The sequence below is a fragment of the Aquarana catesbeiana genome, linkage group LG08 (genome assembly GCF_042186555.1).
Source record: "Aquarana catesbeiana isolate 2022-GZ linkage group LG08, ASM4218655v1, whole genome shotgun sequence".
In the NCBI taxonomy this organism is placed as follows: Eukaryota; Metazoa; Chordata; class Amphibia; order Anura; family Ranidae; genus Aquarana; species Aquarana catesbeiana.
The window spans coordinates 91,017,623-91,030,375 of NC_133331.1; positions in this window are offsets into that span (position 1 = coordinate 91,017,623).

Sequence of the window (12,753 nt, forward strand, 5' to 3'; positions counted from 1 at the left end):
ATCACAGCACAAGCGGCGCATGTGCGCCCCCTAACCGGAAGAGCAGAATCACGTACAGTGCCTTGAAAAAGTATTCATACCCTTTTAAATTTTCCACATCTTGTCATGTTGTAACCAAATACGTAAATAATTTTTATTGGGATTTTATGTGATCGACCAACACAAAGTGGCACATAATTGTGAAGTGGAAGGAAAATAATAAATGGTTTTCAAATTTTTTTACAAATAAATATGTGAAAAGTATGGCGTGCATTTGTATCCCCCCCCGCCCTGGAGTCAATACTTTGTAGAACCACCTTTTGCTGCAATTACAGCTGCAAGTCTTTTTGGGGATGTCTCTACCAGCTTTGCACATCTAGAGAGTGACATTTTTCCCCATTCTTCTTTGCAAAATAGCTCAAACTCTGTCAGATTGGTAGGAGAGCGTCTGTGAACAGCAACTTTCAAGTCTTGCCACAGATTCTCAATTGGATTTATGTCCGGACTTTAACTGGGCCATTATAACACATGAATATGCAGGGCCGGATTCCCCACAAGGCCACCGAGGCCAGGCCTCGGGGCGGCAGTGGTGCAGGGGCCACACGTACTGGGAGGGCAGCTTGCCCACACACTTCCATCTTCATGGCTTCCTGGCAGCAGTAAAAATAGTGCCCGTGAGGTCACTCAGGTGTCTTGTCAGATTAGGCGACTCCCGGTGTGGCCCAGTGTATAGCTCCAAGTGGAGTTGTTGGAGGGATTGGCGTCAAACGTCATGACGCCCGGTGTGGGCGGGTATTCTGACTCTGTGTCCGGGTTGTGTTGCCTCCAATCAGAGGGTGAGAGAAAGTGACGGGAACCCGGGGCTTCTGTATACACAGCCTACTGAGCACCATGTCCTGACAGCACTGATAACGAGGTAAGAAGCCTGAAGAGCCCACGGGGGGGGGGGGGTTGGCCATCCTTCATAGCTGTGCACCTGAATAGTTCCTTCTCACTATACAAGACTACAAATCCCAGCATGCTCTCTTCTCCCTGGAGTCACAGGTGCAGTGTTCACCCCCCGATCGCTGCGTGTGTCCCTGTCAGCCCCCCCGCGATCAGCGCCTGCGCCCCTGTCAGCCCCCCCAGCAATCAGCACCTGCGCCCCTGTCAGCCCCCCCAGCAATCAGCGCCTGCGCCCCTGTCAGCCCCCCACCAGCGATCAGCGCCTGCGCCCCTGTCAGCCCCCACCAGCGATCAGCGCCTGCGCCCCTGTCACCCCCCCCAGCAATCAGCAATCAGCACCTGCGCCCCTGTCAGCCCCCCCCAGCAATCAGCGCCTGCGCCCCTGTCAGCCCCCCACCAGCGATCAGCGCCTGCGCCCCTGTCAGCCCCCACCAGCAATCAGCGCCTGCGCCCCTGTCAGCCCCCCACCAGCGATCAGCGCCTGCGCCCCTGTCAGCCCCCACCAGCGATCAGCGCCTGCGCCCCTGTCAGCCCCCACCAGCGATTAGCGCCTGCGCCCCTGTCAGCCCCCCACCAGCGATCAGCGCCTGCGCCCCTGTCAGCCCCCACCAGCGATCAGTGCCTGCGCCCCTGTCAGCCCCCCACCAGCGATCAGCGCCTGCGCCCCTGTCAGCCCCCACCAGCGATCAGCGCCTGCGCCCCTGTCAGCCCCCCACCAGCGATCAGCGCCTGCGCCCCTGTCAGCCCCCCACCAGCGATCAGCGCCTGCGCCCCTGTCAGCCTCCCACCAGCGATCAGCGCCTGCGCCCCTGTCAGCCCCCCACCAGCGATCAGCGCCTGCGCCCCTGTCGGCCCCCCACCAGCGATCAGCGCCTGCACCCCTGTTGGCCCCCCACCAGCGATCAGCGCCTCCGCGCCTGCGCCCCTGTCAGCCCCCCCAACGATCAGCGCCTGCGCCCCTGTCAGCCCCCCCCAGTGATCAGCGTCTGCGCCCCTGTCAGCCCCCCACCAGCGATCAGCACCTGCGCCCCTGTCAGCCCCCCCAACGATCAGCGCCTGCGCCCCTGTCAGCCCCCCACCAGCGATCAGCGCCTGCGCCCCTGTCAGCCTCCCACCAGCGATCAGCGCCTGCGCCCCTGTCAGCCCCCCACCAGCGATCAGCGCCTGCGCCCCTGTCGGCCCCCCACCAGCGATCAGCGCCTGCACCCCTGTTGGCCCCCCACCAGCGATCAGCGCCTCCGCGCCTGCGCCCCTGTCAGCCCCCCCAACGATCAGCGCCTGCGCCCCTGTCAGCCCCCCCCAGTGATCAGCGTCTGCGCCCCTGTCAGCCCCCCACCAGCGATCAGCACCTGCGCCCCTGTCAGCCCCCCCAACGATCAGCGCCTGCGCCCCTGTCAGCCCCCCCCAGCGATGAGCGCCCCTGTCAGCCCCCCCAAGCGATCAGCACCTGAGAACGGTGGTGTGTTTGTGGGGGGGGGCGGCATTAAAGGACCCGGCCTTGGGGCGGCAAGTGGAGTAAATCCGGGCCTGTGAATATGCTTTGATCTAAACCATTCCAATGTAGCTCTGTATGTTTAGGGTTGTTGTCCTGCTGGAAGGTGAACCTCCGTCCCAGTCACATGCCTTTTGCAGACTCTAACAGGTTTTCTTCTAAGATTGCCCTGTATTTGGCTCCATCCTTCTTCCCATCAACTCTGACCAGCTTCCCTATCCCTGCTGAAGAAAGTAACCCCACAACATGATCCTGCCACCACCATGTTTCACGGTAAGGATGGTGTGTTCAGGGCGATGTGCAGTGTTAGTTTTGTGTCACACATAGCGTTTTGCTTTTAGGCCAAAATGTTCAATTTTGGTCTCATCTGACCAGAGCACCTTCTTCCACATGTTTGCTGTGTCCCCCACATGGCTTCTTGCAAACTGCAAACGGGAATTCCTATGGCGTTCCTTCAACAATGGCCCCTCTTCCATAAAGGCCAGATTTGTGGAATGCATGACTAAGACCCCATACACACTATAGAATTTTTGTTGTCTGATTTCCTTTAGATTCACCAAAACCATGTAGTGCAAGGGCTTACCTGATTGCATACAAATTTAAACACTTAAGGTTTAACCCCATATTATATGTTTTTGGTAAATCTGAAGGAAAAAATCTACAGAAAATTGTATAGTGTGTATCCAGCTTAATAGTTGTCCTGTGGACAGATTCTCTCACCTGAGCTGTGGATCTCTGCAGCTCCTCCAGAGTTACCATGGGCCTCTTGGTTGCTTCTCTGATGAATGCTCTCTTTGCCCGGCCTGTCAGTTTAGGTGGATGGCCATGTCTTGGTAGGTTTTCAGTTGTGCCATGCTCTTTCCATTTTCGGAAGATGGATTGAACAGTGCTCCGTGAGATGTCCAAAGCTTGGAATATTTTTTTATAACCTAACCCTGCTTTAAATTCTCCACAACTTTATCTCTGACCTGTCTGCTGTGTTCCTTGGCATTCATGATGTGGTTTGTTCATTAAGTTTCTTTAACAAACCTCTGAGGGCTTCACAGAACAGCTGTATTTATACTGAGATTAAATTACACACAGGTGGACTCCATTTACTAATTAGGTGACTTCTGAAGGCAATTGATTCCCCTAGATTTTAGATAGGGGTATCAGAGTAAAGGGGGCTGAATACAAATGCACACCACACTTTTCAGATATTTATTTGTAAAAATGTTGGAAAACCATTTATCATTTTCCTTCCACTTCACAATTATGTGCCACTTTGTGTTGGTCTATCACATAAAATCCCAATAAAATATATTTACGTTTTTGGTTGTAACTTTGAAAATTCAAAGGGGTTATAAATCTTTTTTCCAAGGCACTATACATATATACGTGATTCTGCACAGCCAGCTCACACTGTAGCAGTGAAACTAAAGTGTGCGGTCAGCAAGTGGTTAATATCAAGTGGCACTAAATGATATCCTGTTTCTCATAAAATAACCCATACACATCAACAACTTAATGGCCCTGTAATCTAATGTTTAAAAAATAATTTCTTACTGTGTTTTCCTTCCTCCTTGTAACATTCTTTGAGAGTTCCCGACCTGCTCCTTTTTTCCTTCACTTTCGTTTGTTTGGAATGAGCAGTGTATGTTAATTGCAGTCATGTGCACTACTCTATGTGGACTACACAAGTTTTTATTGGTGGTAGTAAACTCAAACATAACAAAATGCGCTGACCAGCATGGTTTGTATAACAGAAGAGACCCTAGAGGTCATCAGTAATGCGATCTGATGCACAGATCAGACCATCAGAGAGTAAGGTAATCTGATGCGCGGATCAGACCACATTTATGGTCTGCTGTGTGTGCTGTGGCTATGTGACTCCGTGCGCATGCATGGGAGTGACATTACCGCAGCCCAGTAATTTGGAACCCAGAAGGAAGACCAAGTTAAAATGGAATCGCCGGGAACCAGGGTGAGCCATGACAGCTCAGTGCTGGAGAGCTCCGTTTGTAGGCAAGTCTCTCATAATTTAATAGTATACAGTGCATACTAGGACATCATGACTTGAACCTGCAGGGGACACTTTTTTTTTTTAAACTTTTTTAAAGAGGTTTTAAAGACTCAAGGTTTTTTCACCTTTATGCATTCTATGCATAAAGGTAAAAAAACTTCTTTGTGCAGTGCCCCCCCCCAGCCCCCCTTAATACTCACCTGAGCTCCCTCTTGATCCAGCAATGTACACGAGAGCTGAGCTTCTCCTGGGCCATTGGCTCCTGCTACTGTCAATCACAGCCAGGAAGCCAATGAGGAGAGAGCAAGGCGCAGGGCCGAAACTCTGTGTGTCTTAAAGATGCATAGAGCAGGGCTTTGTAGCAGCTATGAACCAGTAATTTTAGAGCAAGCGACTTGCTATTGGGGGCACTGGCTGAAGAGAAGGAGCCAGGCGCGCCGGCAGGGGACCCGAAAAGAGGAGGATCGAGGCTGCTTTGTGCAAAACCATTACACAGAACAGGTAAGCAAGTAACATGTTTGTTGTTTTTTTTTATTTATTTATTTATTAACCTTTAATGTCAACTTAAGGAGACTTTACTACCACTTTAATGAGATTCACAGCTTTTAGAAAGGATTCACAATGAAACAGGAAACTTGGAGCTAGTGGTGTAGCGTGGGTTGTGAGCGCTCGGGCAAGGCAAGTAATTTGCGCCCCCTAACCCGCAGACTATTAGCACTCCCAGAGTCCCTTCCACTTGTACAGTATTAAACCCTTTATGGTACATAACAGGATTATGGATATATGAAAAGAACCAGCACTCAGCAATGCTGTGAAAAAGGCTCTTCACCGAAACATGTTAGTAGTTACTCTGTACTTGGTGATAATCAAATAAAGAATTTGGACTAATTCCAGAGTGCGGGTTCTTTTCATTCATCCATATTCCGAGTTTGTGACAAGTAGGAGGTCGTCTGAACCTGGCACCTGAAAAGAAGGTACCAGCAACCAACATGCCTATTTGGAGGTTTTCACCGTTAGAGCGTTGCTACCCTGTGTGTACACTCTAGGATGTACCATTCTTTCTCTTTGCTCTCTTTTCTTTCCCTTTTTTCTCTCTCTATCCTATTTTCTTGTTTTTTTTTTTTTTTCCATCTCTCCTATCTTTCCCTTTCCTCTCTCTATCCGTCTTTCTTGTTCTTTCTCTTATTTTTTCTCTCCCCTTTTCTTTGTTCCTCTCCCCCTCCCCCTCTTTTCTTCTCTCTTCCATGTATTCTCTCTTTTTATTCCTTCTCTCTCACCTTCTTTTCCCCACCCCTTTCCTCTTTCTCTCTGGGAGGTGAATGGCTACATGGCCATTTATTGCAATATTGATTAAAACGCTAACCATAAGATAGATAGATAGATAGATAGATAGATAGATAGATAGATAGATAGATAGATAGATAGATACACATACACATGCACTGTATGTATTTACACCTATGTGATTATTGCACCCAATGAATGATTGTCTTTTGTTTGGGAGGGGGGATTCCAATGTGCCTGGCCAGAGCCCCACCAATACAGCTGTACTGGTCCAGGACCAGGGGGCTGTGTTATACCTCCACTGTGACAGATGGTGAAGGGTGTGTACAGTGTGTGTATCATGTAAGTAGAGTGTGTGCACAGTGCGTGCATTGGGTGTCTGTGTGTACAGTGTGTGTATTATGCGTGAGTACGATGTGTGTGTAGTGTGTGTGTGTGTGTGTGTGTGTGTGTGTGTGTACAGTGCGTGTATTGTGTGTGTGTGTGTGTACAGTGCGTGTATTGTGTGTCTGCGTGTACAGTAAGTGCATTGTGCACAGTGTGTGTTTACAGTGTGTACTGTGTATGTACAGTATGTGTATTGTGTGTGTGTACAGTGTATACCGTGTGTACAGTGTGTGTAGTGTGTATTGTGTATGTACAGTTTGTGTATGTACAGTGTATGTTCAATGTGTGTATTGTGTGTGTGAGAGAGTACAGGGTGTGTACAGTGGGTGCATGTACAATGTGTGTACAGTGTGTGAGAGTGTACAGTGTGTGTATTGTGTATGTACAGTGTGTGTACAGTGTGTGTGAGTGTACAGTGTGTGTATTGTGCATGTACAGTGTGTGTATTGTGTGTGTGTGTGCGCTGCAACAATTATTTTGATAATCGATTAGTTGGCCGATTATTGTTTTGATTAATTGGATAATAACCTTAAAAAAACTGTGGTGTATAATTTAGTTAATATGTAAAGTTTAAAATAAAAGGCAATTTCTTCTTAAATATCTATATACACTGGTAAATATAAATAACTAGCTATATGGTTAGGGAGCAAAATCTCTAATCCACACGTGTGCCCCGTACACAAGATAGGATTTTCCAACAACAAATGTTCGATGGGAGCTTGTTGTCAGAAATTCCGACCGTGTGTAGGCTCCATCGGACATTTTCCGTCGGAATTTCTGACAAACAAAATTTGAGATCTGGATCTCAAATTTACCGACAACAAAATCCGTTGTCGGAAATTCCTTTCGTGTGTACACAATTCCGACGCACAAAATTCCACGCATGCTCGGAATCAAGCGGAAGAGCCGCACTGGCTATTGAACTTCATTTTTCTCGGCTCATCATACGTGTTATACGTCACCGCATTCTTGACGTTCGGAATTTCCGACAAGATTTGTGTGACCGTGTGTATGCAAGACAAGTTTGAGCCAACATCAGTCAGAAATAAATCCAGGATTTTGTTGTCGGAAAATCCTATCGTGTGAACAGGGCATTAGGGATTGAATCTGGTAAATATCAGACTCAAAGGGCAAATTTTTTATACAAAGAAAAAAAAATTAAAGACAGTTTTGTCGATTTTCAGACCGAAGTGTAATATTTTATGTTTTACAGACTCCCATGTCATAGGCAGGTGGCTTGATAAAACTCATAAGCTGTCACTTATGCTGACCATACAAAAACAATGTCTTTCTTAAAAAAAAAAAATCATTTTAAGAACGTTTGTTTGATTTTCTAATCATTAGTGGGGTCAAATCGATGGTCGTTTTCGACCACAGTGATGGGAAAATTTGAAGGAGAAGAATAGAAAACTTCTTGGTCAAAGGATTTTAAAGGCAATGTACGTGGTTTTTGTTCAGTTATTACATTCATTTTAAAACTAAATGTTAAAAGCAAGTGACATTTTCAAACGACATTCTTTCATTCAGCGAATGTACAAAGATTTTTCGTAATGAATATTCTCGTATGAAAATTGATACGTGTATGACCAGCATAAGGCTCGGTTCACACCTATGCAGCTTTTGATCCGTTTCTGCAGTGCTTTTTTGCTGTGCGTTTTTGCACACACGATTTTGCTGCGATTTGCGATTGGCATTATTTATGCTTTTTTTTGGCCAATTTGTTGTTGGGCAGAGTAAACACAAATCGTGACAACAACGCATTACATGCTTTTCTGCAGCTTCTCAATTCAAGTCTATTGAACCAAAAAAAGCACAGTTTTGTGTTGAAAAAAAAGTCCTTAAACCCTTTCCAAATACGCAGTGGCTGAAAAAAGCATAGATGTAAACGTGTCCCATAGGAAACCATGTTAAATGAACTGTAGTGCGTTTCTGCAAAAAGCACCAAAAATGCATAGGTGTGAACCAGGCCTAAGGCTGCTTTCACACTGGGGCGGTAGGGGGCGTCGGCGGTAAAACAGCAGTATTTTAACCCCCTGCTGGCGGCCGAAAAAGGGTTAAAACTGCTCGTATAGCGTGGCTATAGCCGCGGTATTGCCGCGGTATAGCCGCGCTGTCCCATTGATTTCAATGGGTAGGAGCGGTTTAGTTCACTGCTCCAAAGATGCGGCTGGCAGGAGTTTTTTTCTTCTCCTGTCAGCGCTTTCACACTGAACAAACAGCAGCGGCTTTTTTTAGGTAGGTTTGCAGGTGCTATTTTTAGCGCCTGCTAAAAATAAAATAAAATAAAATAATAACGCCTGCAAACCGCCCCAGTGTGAAAGGGGTCTTAGAAACAACAGCATGCTTTTTTTTTTGTATTACCTGTCATAATGGGGTTAAAAAAAAAAAAAAATGAAAATTAGCCCTTTATACAAAAAGAGCAGATAATCGCTACTATAAGGAGTTCATTTATACTGTGAAACAGTGAAAGTAATAATATATTTATCGGCGTATAACACGCACCTTCACTTTAAGAGGGAAGTTTTAGGAAAAAACATACATTTTAAATTAAGAACTGGGAAGCAAAATAAGGGTCAGTGCCCATCTGCAGCCTCACCATTGCCATGAATGCAGCCTCCCATTGACATACTGTAGTTACACAGTTACATAGTTAGTCAGGTTCAAAAGACACAAGTCCATCTAGTTCAACCATAAAAATAAATAAATAAAAAATAATATCAAATAGTCCCATATACCCAATCCTATACCCACAGTCATAGGCGTGGGCACAGGGTGTGCCAGATGTGCCTGGGCATACCCTAATGTGCGTCTGGAGATCTGCTGTAAGATGCTGCAAGAGACTGTATAGGGAGCTGCCTGTGAGACAGTTTCCCATTGAGCAGTCAGGGAGGCATGCAAGAGCCGCTTGGTGCTTTAAACTGTAATGTAATATCACTGCTTGTAGATAGGAGGTGTCAAAACTCGGGCTGATGTTGGGGGTGGGCGGGACCAAACAGCTAGCCTATCAAACACGCTGATGTCAAGGGCTGGGCAGGCCGCTCCATGTATGTGGCTCCGCCCCCTTTCTATCAGCTATTAAACACCAGCCAATGATTGGGCTGCTTAAGAAAAGGGGCGGAGCCATATACATGGAGCAGCCAGCTCAGCCCCTATTCCTTTGGCTGGTGTTTGATAGCTGATAGAATGGGGTGGAGCCACACACACGGAGCGGCCCACCCAGCCCCTATCCCATTGGATTGTGTTTGATAGGCTAGCTGTTCGGTCCCACCCACCCCCGACATCAGTTCCGAGTTCTGGCAGCTCCTCTCTGCAAGCAGCGACATTACATTACAGTTTCACACACTGAGCGGCCCTTACATGCCTAGCTGACTGCTCAATGGGAAACTTCCCCTCTCCTAGATCAGTGCCAATCGATGCCGCCTATCAATGCCCATCAGTGCCACCTATCATTGCCAACCAATGCCACCTATCAGTGCCGCCAATCAGTGCCACCTGTCAGTGCCAATCAGTGCCCACCAGTGCCACCTGTCAGTGCCCACCAGTGCCACCTGTCAGTGCCTATCAGTGCCCACCAGTGCCAACTGTCAGTGCCCATCATTGCTCATCAGTGCCACCGGTCAGTGGCAATCAATGCTCATCACTGCCACCTGTCAGTGCCAATCAGTGCCCATCAGTGCCACCTGTCAGTGCCCATCAGTGCCAACCAATGCCACCTATCAGAGACAATCCGTGCCACCTGTCAGTGCCAATCAGTGCTGCCAGTCAGTGCCAACCAATGCCACCTATCAGTGCCCAACAGTGCTTCCAATCAGTGCCACCTATCAGTGCCCATCAGTGCTGTCTATCATTGCCCATCAGTGCTGTCTATCAGTGCCCATCAGTGCTGCCTATCAGTACCCATCAGTTTTGCCTACCAGTGCTATTCAGTGCCCATCAGTGCTGCCAATGAGTGCCCATCAGTGCTGCCTATCAGTGCCACCTATCAGTGCCAACCAATGCCATAAATCAGTGCCCATCAGTGCTGCCTATCATTGCCCACCTGTGCTGCCAATCAGTGAAGCCTATTAGTGCCAACCAATGCCACCTATCAGTGCCAATCAGTGCTGCCTAACAGTGCCAATCAGTGCTTCTAATCAGTGTCACCTATCAGTGCCCATCAGTGTTGCCTATCAGTGCCCATCAGTGCTGCCATCTATCAGTGACAATCAGTGCCCATCAGTGCTGCCTATCGGTGCAGCCTATCAGTGCTCATCAGTGCTGCCTATCAATGCCCATCAGTGCCACTTATCAGTGCTGCATATCAGTGCCCATCAGTGCCGTCCATCAGTACTGCCATCTAGTGCCAATCAGTGCCACCATGCAGTGCCTATCAGTGCTGCCAATCAGTGCTGCCAACCAGTACCACCTAACAGTGCCCATCAGTGCTGCCAATCAGTGCTGCCTATTAGTGTCACCTATCAGTGCTGCCTATCAGTGCTTCCAATCAGTGCCCATCCGTGCACTGAGTGCAGGGATGGGCAGTTGAAGTCAGCAGCTAGGCACATTGTCTATAGTTGTCTATAGGGGCTGGCCTGGTGGGGCACAACTGAAATCCGTCTGTTTATTAATGCCACGTGCTGGTCTTTAGTATAATACATAATCACCACACTACTATTTACAATAAACTACTGGAGGTAAATTAAAAAAGTGTCAGCAAAAGGCCTGCCGCTAAGCACTGTTATGTGTTCCCACGTCACAAAAAAAAGTGCAGCGCTAACTTACTAGTCAATAACTTAAAGCAGAGTTCCACCCAAAAGTGGAACTTCCGCTCATCTGATTCCTCCCCCCCTCTGGTGCCACAATTGGCACCTTTCAGGGGGAAGGGGGGTGCAGATACCTGTCCAATACAGGTATTTGCACCCACTTCCTGGAATAGACTCCCGCGGGAGTCACACCCCTTCCCGCCCCCCCCCGCTGTCTCCTGGGAAACACACAGGTCCCAGGAGATAGCGGGGACCACTTAGGACATGCAGCGCGACCCGCGCATGCGCAGTAGGGAACCGGGAAGTGAAGCCGCAATGCTTCACTTCCTGACTCCCTCACAGAGAATGGCGGCGGCAGCAGCCAAGAGCCGAGTGATTCATCGGCTTCGGCTACCGACATCGCTGGACTCCAGGACAGGTAAGTGTCCATTTATTAAAAGTCAGCAGCTGCAGTTCTCTGGGTTCAGATGCTGATCTTCCCTGCACAGACTCTTTAAAGTGATTTTTTTTTTGTAAACAACAAACATATGCAATGGTTTGGACAGAGCAGCCCTGTTTTTTCTTATCTGGGGTCCTCCTCCTGACTTCAGAGTGCCCCAATAGCAAGCTGCAAATTATAGTATAGAGTGGCCCTATAGCAAGGTAAAAAAACTGCCTTTAGAACCCCTCACTCCCTGCCCAGGACTACGTGTCCCATGAGATATTGCTCCTCGCACATTCACAAGCTCTCAGGCACTTACTGACATGTATGGCTGGTGTACTGAGCTCTATGTGTGCTGCACTGTACTTCCTGATATGTAAACAAATAATACATTCTGTATGCAGGCCAACTAATTGTCTGGTCGATTAATCGATTATGAAAATAGTTGACAACTATTTTCATAATCGAATAGTTGTCGATTAATCGGTTCGTTGTTTCGGACCTAGTGAAGTGTGTGTATTGTGCATGTGTGAGTGCAGCGTGCCCTCTCTGGCATGGATTCTGGCTGTAGAAGAGAAGACCTGCGTTGTAGTGGAGGTGTGCAGTCCGGTGTGTGAGAGTGTACAGTGTGTGTATTGTGTGTGTGTGTGTGTGTGTGTGTGAGTGTACAGTGTGTGTATTGTGTGTGTGTGTGTGTGTGTGTGTGTGAGTGTACAGTGTGTGTATTGTGTGTGTGTGAGTGTACAGTGTGTGTATTGTGTGTGTGTGTGAGTGTACAGTGTGTGTATTGTGTGTGTGTGAGTGTACAGTGTGTGTGTATTGTGTGAGTGTACAGTGTGTGTATTGTGTGTGTGAGTGTACAGTGTGTGTATTGTGTGTGTGTGTGTGAGTGTACAGTGTGTGTATTGTGTGTGTGAGTGTACAGTGTGTGTATTGTGTGTGTGTGAGTGTACAGTGTGTGTATTGTGTGTGTGTGTGTGAGTGTACAGTGTGTGTATTGTGTGTGTGTGAGTGTACAGTGTGTGTATTGTGTGTGTGTGAGTGTACAGTGTGTGTATTGTGTGTGTGTGTGAGTGTACAGTGTGTGTATTGTGTGTGTGTGTGTGTGAGTGTACAGTGTGTGCATTGTGTGTGAGTGTACAGTGTGTGTGTACAGTGTGTGTGTATTGAGCATGTACAGTTTGTGTATTGTGTATGTACAGTGTGTGTATTGCGCTACGTAAACTGTTGGCGCTATATAAATCCTGTATAATAATATTGTGTGTGTGAGTGTACAGTGTGTGTGTGTGTGTGTATGTGACGTGCCCTCTCCTGCATGGATCCTGGCTGTAGAAGTGGATACCTGCCTTGTAGTGGAGGTGTGCTGTGCAGTGTAGTGGAATCATGATGTCTAGGATGGCATAGCTGTGGATAGAGGAATGGAACCCTCTATGACAGGTGGGAGGAGGGGGTTGGTATGTGGAAGTTCTGTAGATCTCATTGTCCATAGAACACACAGTAA